Below are 15,948 nucleotides of genomic sequence, written 5' to 3' on the forward strand. Positions count from 1 at the left end.
CAAATAATTTATAAATAAGAAAATTTAATTGTCAAATTAACTGAATCCAAAGGATTCAAACAATTTAACTTTTCTGAAAATGATGTAATTACAATAATAAAACTAAAGAAGTAATAATAACAGACGAACAATACGTCGGCACAGAATGTAGGCTACTGAACATAAACTAATATACTTACTACTGAACGAAAAATGGAAAAAATCGGCGCGCGTAAGTAATCGGGGTGGGGCGCCGGCTGCGGGCGGGCTGCGCGTCTATAGTTATTCTACGTCTATTTTTCCTAATGCTTTTGCGTTGGAGATCATGAGTTAAACATGTTTCATTTTAATACGTGTTTCTTGGTTTGTCATAATTTGGGAAATCGGAAAACTGAATATTTTATGATGTAACTCTTCATAGACAATGAATATACTGAGAAAACAATATTAAATTATATATTTTTTTTATGTCTGTGCTATCATCGTGTATTCTTTCTTCTCTTTCTTTATAATAATATAATATATCTTGATAATGGTTTCTGCAACAAGACTGAAACGTTGCTGGAGAAAAGATAGTGTTCAATACAATAATACATGGTGGTAGTTCACATTTCCAGGCGCGTACTCAAAGAGGAAGGAGGTTTCAGATCCGAACCCTTTTTCAAAAACGGAAAAAATACAAATTATTTAGGTAAATGGAATTATTACTTAATCAGGACTTAATGACTGAACGTGACCCGGATGATTTGGCCGTCGAACAACCTATGTACGGCTTGCATCCAATTTTCTCGGCATTCTACGACATGCAAGACCTGTGGCCGGAAAATAATGTAATGAATATCTGGGTATGGCGAATGTCGTAAACGTTCTGTATTCCGCGATGAGAAACCATAAGTAGTAGACGGAGTAACTGTGTAAGTCAGTGATAGGTACCTGCTAAATTTTCTTAACCTCGCCCCGTCTCCCCATTTTAAAAATCAATTTAAAATACTATTGATATTTTTTCAAAATAGAATCCCCCACCAAAACATTTTTCTGTATTTGTGCGCACCTGCACATATCGCTATACTCATATCGTTCGGTGTAATAATACTATGGAGGGTGTAATTCTAGTTCAGTGCAGTAGCATCGTGTTCACAGGATGCACACTGCACAAGTATGTACCCAGTGCATGTAACATTCCGGTAAGGAGACAGATAAGCGGCCAGACCAATAATCTTCAACTTAATGCTACTCGCTTGTATACAGTAACATACTCGTATATTTAGGAGTAATCCAGTTACCCAATCGAGCGAGTCGTCTGCACGTAATTAGTTAAGGGGGGACATGCTCGTCGAAGGTCAAAATTGAGTTTTTATTGTATTTTCAAACCATGATCCTGGACACTCCTTAAACGTTGTAGATGATCTATTTATATAATTTTGAAGCCTTATTATCCTTTATAGTTATTTTAAACATTTGATGACTGCATGAAGTATTTTTGTTACATAAAATAGTATTCTTTTAAACCTCTCGCTCTAATGTTTTAGAATATAGTCATATTTCGGTACAGAACTGTGCAGTGGTGTTAAGATTTTTTACATTTATTAATTTTTAAACGCATTTATAAAACCATTAGTATAATTTATTACAAGATAATTTTTGTAAAATATTCACGATAAAAAATTATTTTGATAATCTCTGTGATCCCAAATTTGACAAGAATTAGGCAATTTATTATTCAAAAAATCGGCAAGATTAACACATTTGAAGATGAATCTAAAGATACTTATTATAAGCTATGTCTTTGACCATTCAAGTGTGATAAAAATCTTATGAATAATGATTGCTTTATAATAATTATTGACCTAAGAATAAGGTAGTGTTTTTTTTAAATACGCCATTTCTTTTGTCATTCCCTAGTGGTTAAGCTACAACATACGGCCATAGCCATAAAATGACAAACTATAATTAAAGTAGGGAGTAAAATTATGTTAACGCGCGTGTTTGAACATGTACCTAACCGAATTTTTTTTTATTTTTTTTTAAACGGTACATGTTCAAACACGCGCGTCAATATCATTTTACTCCCTACTTCAATTATAGTTTGTCAATTTATGGCTACGGCCGTATGTTGTAGCTTAACCACTGGGGAAAAACAAAAGAAATGGCGTATTTCAAAAAAACACTACCTTATTCTTAGGTCAATAATTATTATAAAGCAATCATTATTCATAAGATGTTTATCACACTTGAATGGTCAAAGACATAGCTTATAATAAATATCTTTAGAATTGTCTTGAAATGTGTTAATCTTGCCGATTTTTTGAATAATAAAATGCCTAATTCTTGTCAAATTTGGGATCACAGAGATTATCAATATAATTTTTTATCGTGAATATTTTACAAAAATTATCTCGTAATAAATTATGCTAATGGTTTTATAAATGCGTTTAAAAATTAATAAATGTAAAAAATCTTAACACCACTGCACAGTTATGTACCGAAATATGACTATATTCTAAAACATTAGAGCGAGAGGTTTAAAAGAATACTATTTTATGTAACAAAAATACTTCATGCAGTCATCAAATGTTTAAAATAACTATAAAGGATAATAAGGCTTCAAAATTATATAAATAGATCATCTACAACGTTTAAGGAGTGTCCAGGATCATGGTTTGAATATACAATAAAAACTCAATTTTGACCTTCAACGAGCATGTCCCCCCTTAAGTTAAAGTAGATTATGCTAGCGGCTCAACTTTGTTTATTGATTATTTTTAGATAAGTAAATAGAGGCAGAATATAAAGCTAAAAGGCATAAAATACGTAACAAGTGTTTAAGTTAATTATTTTAAACCAGTCAAATTAAACTACGTATTTCTGAGTTTCAATTTAGTCAAGCGCATTTTATTTACATAGTAATTTACAAATCATTTTTGATAATGACAGATATTTAACTGGGATTAAAAATGTTTCTTCAAGATCTACGTAGGTATATTATATAGATTGAAAATAATGAATTAAGGAATAAATTGAGTTACTAAGAATAGAGAGATGTATATTCATTTGGATAAAATGTCTTTTCTCATAATATAAATTAACAATAATTAATTATCGCGTACAATATATTAAGGCTACACCTTAGCTCAGGCATGGTCTAAAAAGATCGTGACTAGGCGATGCGCGGATTGTGCAAATAACGCGAGCCGAACGAAATATAATTTGTCATAAAAATTCAACATGCGTCCTTTTTATGTTATGTTTAATATTATATTTGTAATAATAATAGTATATTCATTGACATGTTTTCTTTTTCAAGTACATGCGTAACGTTTTTTAGTAATCTTTACACGATTTAAGAATATATTCCCCCGACGCCATCACAAAACAAATTGACGTGCAAACACGTCGACTGTCGCTCTCCGAATGGCAACGCGGCCGAAATTTCGTTCCACATACAGTTGACAATTATTTGCCGTTTCACTTATGTACGCTCTTAATACCATAAAAGAGTATTATTACAAACTTCATCGTCAGAGATATCCGTGGTTATAGCACTTTTAAGAATTATTTTTCTATCTACACATACATCCATTGTATAAATTTAGTTTTATTGCTCTCTAACATTAGAATATAATATGACAATATGGATAACAATGGACAATATTTGGATGAAATTGTAACCTTTTGCGTTATGTATTATTTGTCATGCAATAAATGTTTTATGTTGTTCTAATATATTCTTTATAATATATAATTTCCCGTTATATGACCCATAAACCCTGATCATATTTAAAATAAATTAGTTAATACAATATCTTCAACAGATTGCTGTGATCTTTATATTAAAACCGGGTAATAATCATTACTAAATTTAATTCATCGTTTCAAATCATTTCAAACTTTTGGAGTCACGTTATTATTGTTGTACTTTTAAACATTTTTAATTTCTTACTTTGGAAAAATAAAACATTTTGAAAATCACTTCTGTGGATCTATTCTATACTCATCGACCGCTAAAGTGATAAAGTGATAGATATTATCAAACTTAGGGTAGGTTTGTATCAAAGTATTAGCACTTATTGTAACAATTACAATCAGTTGGTTGTAATTGTTGCAATAAATGCTATATTTTAACAGCAGCAAGAGAGGTGCTGTTAAAATGTAGCGCTTATTGCAACAATTAAAGACAACGTATTGTAATTGTTACAATAAGTGCTAATAATTTAATACAAACCTACCCTAAGTTTGATAATATTTATCACTTTAGCGGTCGATAGGTACAGAATTGACCCAGTGAAGTCTAACTTTTTTCCTCTAATGGATAAATGAGGTTTTTTTTAATAATAAGTTTGTTCAAAGAATATATTATTATACAAGAATTTGATGTAGGTACAAATGCAAGCTTAAAAAGATAATGGAACCTGTTTAATTATGCCAGTGAAATGTTTATTTTTATTATACGTAACTTTTCCACATTTTTTTTACAACCAATATACTATTTGATCACCAAGAAATAAGAATAAATAAAGTATAATATAATTAAAAAGGAGGTCAAGAATGAAGTGGGAGAGAATAATCTTTAAAGTTATTAAATAACAAAATAAATAAATACTGATAAATGAGTGAATGGCGTAAAAGTTAGCTTGTTTGGAATCTCGCCATTGACATAAAAATGCAAAGGACGCCTTCGCGAGGCTTTGAAAAAGGCGACCAGAACTTCCTGCCGCTTGCAACACCCGCGTACTTTTACGTTTCTAATGGACTTTGTTGGAATAACTTTACTTTTCTTTGGCTCATACGAGTACTTATAAAAGTCGCCAGTGGCTTGCTTAGGATGTAAGATTTACCAACCATTATCTCTAGTGATACATAAATATTCGACTTAATGCAAGAAGAAGATAAGTTAATTAAATTTAAGATATTTTTATATATTCGTAATTCTACCGAAAATATACATTTATAAAATATAACATACATTATTTTATTACTGATCCATAATTATTTATTAATATTTTACGTAGAAGAAATGCCAGTATTTATTAGATAGCATCAGGATAATTGAACTAAATTACATTTTTTGAAATATAATCCACTGATTAATTGACATTTATTAAACAATATTAATACAATTGAACGAAATCTTTATTAAATTATAAACAATGTATATTCATAAAATGTAAAATAATGTATGTACTCGGTTATATTATCAGATTTTGAAACTTTTAAAAATTTAGCATCAGTTTAATCACTCTTCGCCATAGATGCATTCATATCTACATTTTACCATTAATAAATGTAGGAAAAACTGCGTTGTGTAATTGTGTATTATACGGTAATAAGTTTTTACAAAGAACAACCTGTAGTCGTTTCTGCAGAAAATACTTTTTGACAGAAGAGATTTTAGCCGACCTGATGACATTACTTTATTTTCAAACAACAAATTACATGTTACCAATAGATGTTTTTTATTGAATATTTTTGTCACGTATTTCTTGTCTGCGATTAAATTCTAATATCATGTTAAATAATATGTCAAGATTTTGGAGAAAAATTGATTGAAAATAATTACAAGATAAAAATAACTTTTTATATTCAACGTTTTTAAATTTTCTGTTGAATCATATAAACTTGACTTGACTAACTTAAACGATCAAAAAAAAATTGTACTTGATAGAAATAATACTGAAATATCATTTTGACATTCATATTGATTTCCATAGTAACGCACGTATATATTAATAATTTAGTTGCTAGGACCATCCGCTTAGCAACCAATAATGGTGTCGAAATAACTTTTCATACAAAACAGAATTAACTAAAAATGAATTCAATTCTACTTAAAGATGGCTAAAAGTATTAAAAATGCATTGGCATCGTGTTCTGATATATTCTAAAATTTACAAATGTCTAGCTAGACGGGAAGTTAGTTAAAAATCGATTGCAAGATTTATACCGGACTACCGGAAAGAACCACCGGAAAAATAAGAATACGAGCTAAGAATAAAAAATCGGATGGTATTAAATATGTTCTGTCTATTTTGAAATATTCTTGTTGAAAAGATAATTTATATATAAAATATATGTGTATAATACTCTAATGAAATAGTATAACACTTATATTTATTAGAAATTTTAATTCAGATAAACATTTTGTTCGAAATAACCAGTGACTATTTTAATTTTTTAATAAAAATTAAAGATTTTATTTTAATGAATGATTTTGAGATTTTAATATTCAGTTTATTATTAAATGTGCCACTGAAATAACCTTTCCGTGGAGTCTACGTGCGTTGCAACTTTCATAACAATCCGTTAGTGCTTTGAGAATCCGTGGAAGTCCAAAGCTCGAAGCAAACTTTTAAAAGGAATGCCTCCGGATGATACAAAACTGATTTTTTTCCAAAGTTACTGATGCGAAAAAGAAGATTTATCTGAAGATTATCATTTACATAAAAAAAAAAACCTCTGTTGGCATAAACTTTATGTGACATGCAGTTGCGGATTGGTGGCGTGAAACTGACCCTGGAATTTTCTAAAAAAATCCAAAATTTAATTAATTTATCTTCTCATATTTAAAATATGCATTGAATACGCATCTATACATAATATAATAATACATAAACATACTTGTTATAACATATAATACGGTTATAGGTTCTGATCGATAAATCTCGAGAATCCCAATCCACTAAATCTCTAAATCCACTAAAACCACTATATCTTTAATCCACTAAACTGTTCCTGATAGCAGGTGATAGAGCAATAATCGCCCTGATTGTGACCCAAGGTGGCAAGAAATAAAAAATGGAATTAATCAACATGATTTTCTATGTGTTTAATATTTTATATATATTATGTTAGAAGGTAGGTACCTAATTAGAATTAACACATAAGAAATATATGCCATAATAGCAATATACAAAGATACTGGTTGTATTATTATATGTTTACCCTCAAGTGTCATGTAAACATGAGTCAATAAAAAAATATATTAAATAACTAATTATATTATAATTAATAGTTATTAAGAATAATATGAACAGTATCAAAGATTCAAAATTATAATACAACAAAGATAAATCGTATGTATAATGCAAGCAAACATTCACCCTATGTCGTTCAAATAGTTTGAAAAAAATGGCAAAATTAATAAATAATAATATTTATGTCCCCTTCGTCGAAAATACGCCATAACGATAATTTTTTATGACCCAGCAGTCCCCAAACTTAGTTGTAAACTTTCAAAACATACTCAAATACGGTATGACATTTCTGTAATTTGATCGGAAAGTTTGCAAATAAATAAATTCCGGGCGCGTAGTTCCCTTTATAACAGGCCTTGCCGCAAAGATCCTGATAATAATTTCACCTATGTATTGGCTAAACTTTAGTTGTTTGTGTGAAGGTACATGAACCATTTATTTGTTGTAAGGAATAAATATTCTATACAATCTACTTTATCAGTATCGTCATCATTATCATCTTCATCTCAGCCACTCTCAAGCAAATGCAGGACAAAACCCTCTCGTTACTGTCTTAATTTTACAATATACCTACCTATATTCGTTATTCTTTAGGTGTTTTAATATATCTTGGGTACCAATGGATGCTATGATTTATCCAGTAATTATCTGCCCTTTGAGCGACGTGGCCCAGCCTAACTCTAATTTAAGTTTTATGATGAATATTATATATTATAATATTCTTTTTAGCACTTCTTAATCTTAATGTAAACATTCACATACCCACACTACATTTCATCATAAAACATATCTCTTGATAATGGCCTCTGCAACGAGCCCGAAACGTCGAGTAAAGAAGGAAGAAGGAGACACGGTGAAAACCCAAGAATATACTACGATGAAATAATATACTTAATAATAATTGTACTGTGTATATCAGTGGTATTAAATGTGTGCGCCGCGATTAACTCCAAAGTGCACCTCAGGCTGTTTAAAATCAATAGTTCGTAATTACTGTCAGTAGTCCAATGCTTAAGGCGCTGGTTTTTCATCCTGGGGCTTCGGAATCGATTCACGGTAAGATTACAATATATTTATGTGTTTTTTTTATCAAATTCTGGGTGTTTGTGATTGCTTTATTTCTATTACTAATTACGCTACTCTCATTAGGCTTCATGGCCTGTTGTAGTGTAAAACTGAAAATATTAAATATTAATAATTAGTTACACCAATCGTAATTCAGTGCATTAATGTACGATTGCAATGATAGATTTGTATGTTGTGATAGCTTTTATTCAGGTGATCACAACATTGAGAGATTTCTTCACTTATTTGAGATATTTCGATTGATAATTAAAAAAAATTAAGCTTAATAAAAATAACTGTTGGCTGATAAGTACATTTTTTGGACATCAGAAAAGAATCTTAATACACTAACGGTAGCATGAAACGAGCTTTAAAAGCTACTTGTGTGAACATAAAACAAACGCTAATAGCCAATGTAATTATTTAAATATTTAGATAGGTAATAAATAATACTGTTTGAAGTAATCTTATTTTAGAGTATAATCATTAATTTAACATCTAAACTCTAGAGCATAATATTATGTAAACAAAATTCATATCACAGCTTCCGATATTCCCTGATCGCATGAATGAACATAAAACAAACTTTTACCTAGAGCACGAGTGACGAGAACATTGTATTAATACTTAATTGTTTATTGGAAATTTATCTCGTGTAATAGTAACTACAAAATGTGTTTAAATTAAATCGATTTCAAAGTAAAACTTTTCAGTAACCCTTTACGTATAGTTATTTAATGGAATATAATAATATAGTTAGTATACGTAATGAAGTTTTAAGGTTGTTAATTTGTAATTACATACAATGTTTTAACAAATAATAATTCAAAACCTTTTATCTAATAACGTCTGTTTTGATTATGATGTACGCCAATTATGTAACACTGTAAAATTGAATTAAATGATATTTTATTAAACCATTTCTTTTATTCAACGAATATTTCACATGATTTGAGATCGTAATAGTGCCTGTACACGTACATGGATTTACTGGCAGCAATAGTGAATATTTTAAACTATCGTGACAATAGCTGTTTACACGTAAAAGTCCTGACTGTCTCTGCAATCTCGCATTACTTAAGAGTAAGCGAGACGCGGTGTTGTCATTTTATGGTACTATTTGACAGGTAGTGAAAATCGGTTAACCTAAAAATGAGTACAGTTGGTTTTTTTGCCGGCAGGTTTGTTCTACTGGCGCAGGTAACACGCAAATCCCTACTGTCGCATGAAAATTCTGAAGCTTCCAAACCTTTTTGATTCATGCATGCAAGCTTGCAACTGCAGGATAATACATATTGTTTACCCACACATTTTCTTGTTATGGCGGGGATAATACATACTGTCAACAGTAAATCCATGCACGTGTAAACGGGGTATAACATTCCATATTGTATTGAACATATAATATAACCTAAAAACACCTCAGATATATGTTACATTCTCAAAACTTGTAAATTATTCGTTCAATAGAAGAAATGGTTTATTAAAAATTGTTAGCAAGGTCAAGTAGACGTTCTAACTCAATTTAAGAACATACCACTTACTAACTATAGTCTATATTTTTGATAAGTGATATCAAATGAAAAGATACCGTTAAATATTGGTAATGGTATTGTATCAATACCGAAACATCGTTACTTAAAATAATATATATTTAAAAAAAAAAATAGAATTGGTTTAAACGCATTCAATAATTCCATAGTAGATACCCGAAAAGGGTATCAATACTAGTAGAAGTGTATCGGAAGAAAATAATCCATACTTTTTTGATAACTCTATATTATTATAGTATGAGGATGAATAATCAATATCAATAATTTTTATTTTCGACCATGTCCGATCCTGATAGTATCATATGGGCCTCCACAGAGTGGATAATAATACATCATAACTATTATGTATTATATATTTTTTTATATTAAACCATATTTATATTGTTGTTTTTATTTAATAAAACGCAATTTTTATGTAGTACTTATTCCACTTTTAATCAAGAGATTAGGACAGGTTTCGTCCGCCTAAGAGGGACATTTTCAACGGAATACATTTTTTTAAAACAATATTTATCAAACAAAATCCAAAGCGATAGAAATAATATAACAATAGGTACATAAATAATTATCCGTCCAATAACACCTTCCCAATAACCGATTAATTTAAAACTTATGAGGTTGGACATTAATATTCCATACTACGTCAGAAGCATTAAACAAATTATTTTAAATATAATTTCTATCGCTTTGGATTTTGTTTGATAAATATTGTTTTAAAAAAATGTATTCAGTTGAAAATGTCTCTCTGAGGCGGACGAAACCGGTCCTAATCTCTTGATTAAAAGTGGAATAAGTACTACATACAAATTGCGTTTTATTAAATAAAAACAACATTACAATGCAGTTCCACCATGAATTGACAATTAACAAAATAAAAGAAACTATATTTATATATTCAAAAAATAATTTACAAGATTTACTTATTTAACATTATTTATTGAACATAATATGGTTTGGAAAGACCTAAGAAACATATTTTTTAGAAAAAATATTAAAAAATTATAGATGTTGGATGAGACTCGAACCCGTCATAGATTCCGTACATACAATTTGTACCTGAATCCAAACCTCCAAAACCGGTCGCTAATGTCAATGAAGTATGTCAAAGACATTCAGTCACATAGCTATTATATTATTAATTATAATAAAACACATTTTTTATACTGCGTCCATTTTTTTTATTAAAAAAATTTGGGAAAAAGGGACATTGAATTGAAAATGTCCTTCTAAGGCGGACGAAACCGGTACAATTATTTAATAAAACAAGTGGAATCGGTACAAAAAATGCGTTTTTACCAAAATTATTAATATAATGTATTTCCACCATGAATTGACAGTTGACACAATTAAAGAAAAGCATAGATATTGGTAGTTAATTTTGTCGTAATTAGGTATAGTGCCGGTGGCTGAATTGGTAAAATAAATAGACTGGTATTTCATAAATATATATTTTTTTGTTTATTGGTTAAATATTATGAATATACAGGTGACCTACAATGATACATATTTTTTAACCTAAAGTTAAAAATTATCTCGAATACCTTCGTCATTATTTTCTAAAAATACTTGAAACCAAAATACAATTTCGCGCAGAATTTTCTTTGACTCAAGTGAAGGGTGTATTATGCTCTAGGGTATTTTTAATTGAAATTTCTCACCCCTTTATGAAACTTCAATGAAAGAGTTCGCCCCAGAGGTTCCGGGGTTTCTTTTCATTGCGGCATTTTTCGCACGGAGGAAGACGTCATGCCGACAGTGTTATTGGCTCTCCTGCGGCACTTATCGAGCATAATGGACATTCCTCCGTCAACCCGTATCACCCGGTATAGAATGACGCATCCCAGGTCTCTTTGGCCGCTGAATACGTATCAAATCTACGGAAGAATAATGAAAAGCCAGCCAGGAATGGCGCCCTCGAATACTCTCTAATATAAGGTAGTCGCTAAAGGTAGGTTTCTTCAATATAAATAAATTATAATCTACATATACCTGTCTAGAAAATTAAAATTAAAATTACTTGTACCTAAATCTTATAATCTGTGTAAGTGACTTAATCTTTTCTTAATCTAACGGTGAAAACGTGTTACGTGAATTTTAGAAAGATACATAAAATTAATAATAGTGGTGAGTCTTTTAGTATATTTTTTTGAATAAAATAAACTCTTACCTACCTTAATATTTGCTTATTGAATCGATCGGTTCAATAACGATCTCACGATACGTAAAGTTAGCATTAAAATACTTTTTACATAGATAAACATTAGAAATACGTAATATAATTTCTTTTTGGTGACTGTATTCATATTTACTGATTACTATATAATATAAAGGTACGGATTTATATTTAATTTTGTAAAATATCCAGGTAAATTTAAAATACTTAAGTGTGATATTCATATAAGGTTAGAAAAAATAACAATAAAATTCGTGAGAAAGGTTTTATTTACTTTACAGAAAAGATGACTTTTGTCAAAAACCTGTACAATAATAAATCGTCCAGTAAGATATTCTTTTACGTATTTAACTAAGTAAGTAGTGTCAATCTCAAAACTAATTAACACATTGTGACGCATTACGGTGGTAGATTCCCGAATTAAATCGGCAAAAGTAGAATATACTAACTTACAGTGAGTATTTATGACACAAGACAAACAAAACAAACAGTTAGACTGTATATTGAATCCTTTTCAAGGTCGAAGTTGAAAGTTTTGGACTAGAAAATACCGTTTCTTAGAATTGTTGAAAATAGGTAACTACAATCTTATAAATATCCCTTAACGCTTTCAAGGAAACTATATTAGAGACTTATAGAGTATAGACTAAAAACATATCAGGTGGTATTGCTACCTATTAACGTTCTTTACGATGTTTTTAAAATAACCAAAGCAATATTTATAGGGAAACAATATTAATGGTTTTAAAGTAAAGCTATTTTTGTTAATTCTACTTTCTTATTATTATTGGTCGTTCACTCATGAGTGAGTATCGTAACGACATCGGAATTTTTCATATTTTGAGCGACCAAAACTTTCCACCTCTCTCGATCCTCTGCTTCTCTCAGTACAAAGTAAATACTGCCCCCAGTCAGCTTGGTCGCTCTAGTGCGCCGACACTCTTCCTGTAGTACATCGCCCACTTTCTACTTTAATTCATTGCTAGAGAACTTGTCGATTTTAATACGATACAGTGATTGAGTTAAAAAGCGTGGAGGCGAAATACATATACGTGACTAAGTGATTAAGTGCACACTGCATGAGAGGGATGCAACGTGGGTGTTTTATTTATGCAATCACACAACAAAGATATAAAATCTATCGCATTCAAATTTACATGCGCATTGTTGCTGTGTATACCTTTGACTGATACAGAGAGAATATATGTATGTCTGTGTGTGTGCCCTATGATGCGTTACATTGAAGTTAAGCTCCCTCCACCGAAACCCGCCCCGCACCACACTCGGTCTTAATCGAGCGTATCGCGGGACCCTACAATTGTTAATGTGAAGCATCTGAAACAATTGGACTGGGAGTGTCCTGGGAGAAGATGCCCGAGACTTAGGTTGCTTCGCTCAAAGTGAGCTCTGACTGGGTTTAATGAGTTTATTTTATTAAAAAATGCCAGGAAGAGAAAAACACATGGCAATTACTAAAAGAAAATGAAGTTACATTGTGTATACAGCAAAGAAAACGAAGCTAGTCATACGGATAGCAAAAATTATGTGAAGAGATCTTCACGCCCGCAGTAAGATTCCGCATTTTTTTTAAAGCATAATAATTGGTTTTAGTAGCAACCAAGTCGGACGGGCCGACGGGTCCAACAGCTGGTTAGACCGACTTGAGCATTTCCTCTCGTTCGGAGCACATACACAGATATTCCCAGAGGATGTGGTTGGCATCCTGTATTTCCCCTCCGCATGGACGGCTTGCAAGTCCAAACTCAAAGAGCTTGCCAGCGAAACCACCGTGTCCAGTCACAAATTGACTGGTGTGATGATCAGGAGTCAGATATTTGCTTATCTCCATTCGCCACTTTATATCTGGAAAAAATATGTACGTGTGCCGGCCCTTGGTTGATTCGTCCCACTTTCGCTGCGAGGTCTTCCACGTTGCGTCAAGCGTCATAATAAGACGTATTCTCCGCTTCAACGAATGCGTTACAGACAGACAGTCAGAGAAATCAAGACACATAATAATTATATAATTTAATAATAGTATCCGACTTTATATAAATATTTTTTGTATTCAAATTTCATTGTGACGTGTATACTATTATTTGTCATTGTAATACTATTATATAAAATGTCAATATGTAAATATACCCCATACTTTATTTATCATACCAATAATATGTTTCGTCTATCCCAAGTGTATCTAGCTGGTGCGGTACAAGATTAGTGTAGTGACGATAGTTTTATTAGGAACTACTCTATTATATAACACTCTGTGAAAGAAAATCAGGAGGCATTCAACATATTTTGATTTGAATGAACGTTAATTCTTTTTAATACAAAGTGAGTGTACTCACAATTTTTGTTATATTTTCAATACTTTTGTTACGCTTTTCATTTTCATAACGTTACACATCGCCAAAAGTAATAAAATGTATGCATAATAAACTTGAAATATAAAGAAGAAGTTATAACATACAGTATTTATTATAACAAAATGTAAACGAGGGAAATTTAGACAAAGTAAAAGAAAATATACGCCGCTCTTAATGATATACACGAAGTGAGTTATCTATGTTGAAATGAAAATAAACAGTAGTGTGTAAATTTGTAAAATGAGATATAATATATCTTAGAAGTATATATAAAATAAAAAATAAATCATACAAGACAAAAACGTTATATTATGATTTATTATATGATATAATCTACGTATTCATGGTTGTAATTTTAAATGACACAAAATATATTATGTTTACTTATAAGTAGTCTTAAAGCACCATATTATATTGTATTTAAAGAAAACTATATAAATGGTAGGTATATACATATATTTTATATATAAAATATAATATATACTCATTTATAAATTGCGTCATATCATTTCACATAAATTGTGAGCATTTTGTTATAGCCTAAAAACGATATTGTCGGGAAAAAATATTTAATTTATCTTTAGCAAAATGGCCTATGTGCATGGGCGCGAAACCAGAGAGATGCAGGTTCGATTCTTGTGGAGTGTCTTACTTTTTTTCAAAATTAATTATGTTCAATAATTAAAATATTACTTTCTTAAATTTGATGAATTATTCGTTGAATAACAAAATAGTTATTTAATAATATTATTTATTTACATAATATAAATACTTAAGATTCAAAGCATTTGATTATACTTCTAAAATAAGTTTTTTTTATCTAATGAATGGTATTTTTAATGGTACCATTAATAATAATTTCCAATTAAAATTTTGTGTTTGTTTATATTATTCAATAAATAATTTTATTTGTATTGATTGCATATTTTCTTTTATTTTTGAAGATGCATTCAATAAAATATGCATAATTCAATACTTACCTAAATAATGATATACCTATTTAAATTTGTTATTTTTGGGAAATTTAACATAATATTTTCACCACAATAAATATTGATACGTAGCCATATCACGATTACTTCACATTTTATAATAATATGTAATGTACATCTTCTTAACGATCTGTAAAATCTTTTGTAGCCATTTAATTTGTCTTGCATCATGCAAAACATGTACCCTTTTAATACTACGCACAATTTCCCGGTCCTTTCCTATTCATCTGACGACGTTAACATTATTCATCCTGTCAGTCAAAGGGATTTTCAGTATACGTTTGTACAGCCACATCTCGAAGGCCTCAGCTCACCGTAATATTTCTTGATTCAGTGGCCGTACCTACTACTATATTTATCTAGTTCCATGGTATTGAAAATTTCACATGTATTAAATAGATATAACAGTAAATCATACCTACGACTATAAATCTCCAGTTTAGGTTGAGGTAGGAGCTTGTGATTTTTTACAACGTTTTTATTAGGTCGTATTCTTATTTGTCCTGTGGTTGTTTGTCCGGTACAAATCTTGTAATCGATTTTTAACTAATTTCCCGACTAACTAGACATTTGAAACTTTTAGAAAATATCAGAACACGATGCCAATGATTTTTTTAATACTTTTAGCCATCTTTAAGTAGAATTAAATTCATTTTCAGCTAATTCTGTTTTGTATGAAAAGTTATTTCGACAACATTATTGGTTGCTAGGTCTGGGGTCCTAGCAACTAAATTATTAATATATACGTGCGTTACTATGGAGATCGATATGAATGTCAAAATGAAATTTCAGTATTATTTCTATCACGTACATTTTTTTTTGATCGTTTAAGCTAGTCAAGTCAAG

The sequence above is a fragment of the Rhyacophila brunnea genome, unplaced genomic scaffold, assembly GCF_057557595.1.
Source record: "Rhyacophila brunnea isolate RB1 unplaced genomic scaffold, BYU_Rbru_1.0 scaffold_5, whole genome shotgun sequence".
NCBI lineage: Eukaryota > Metazoa > Arthropoda > Insecta > Trichoptera > Rhyacophilidae > Rhyacophila > Rhyacophila brunnea.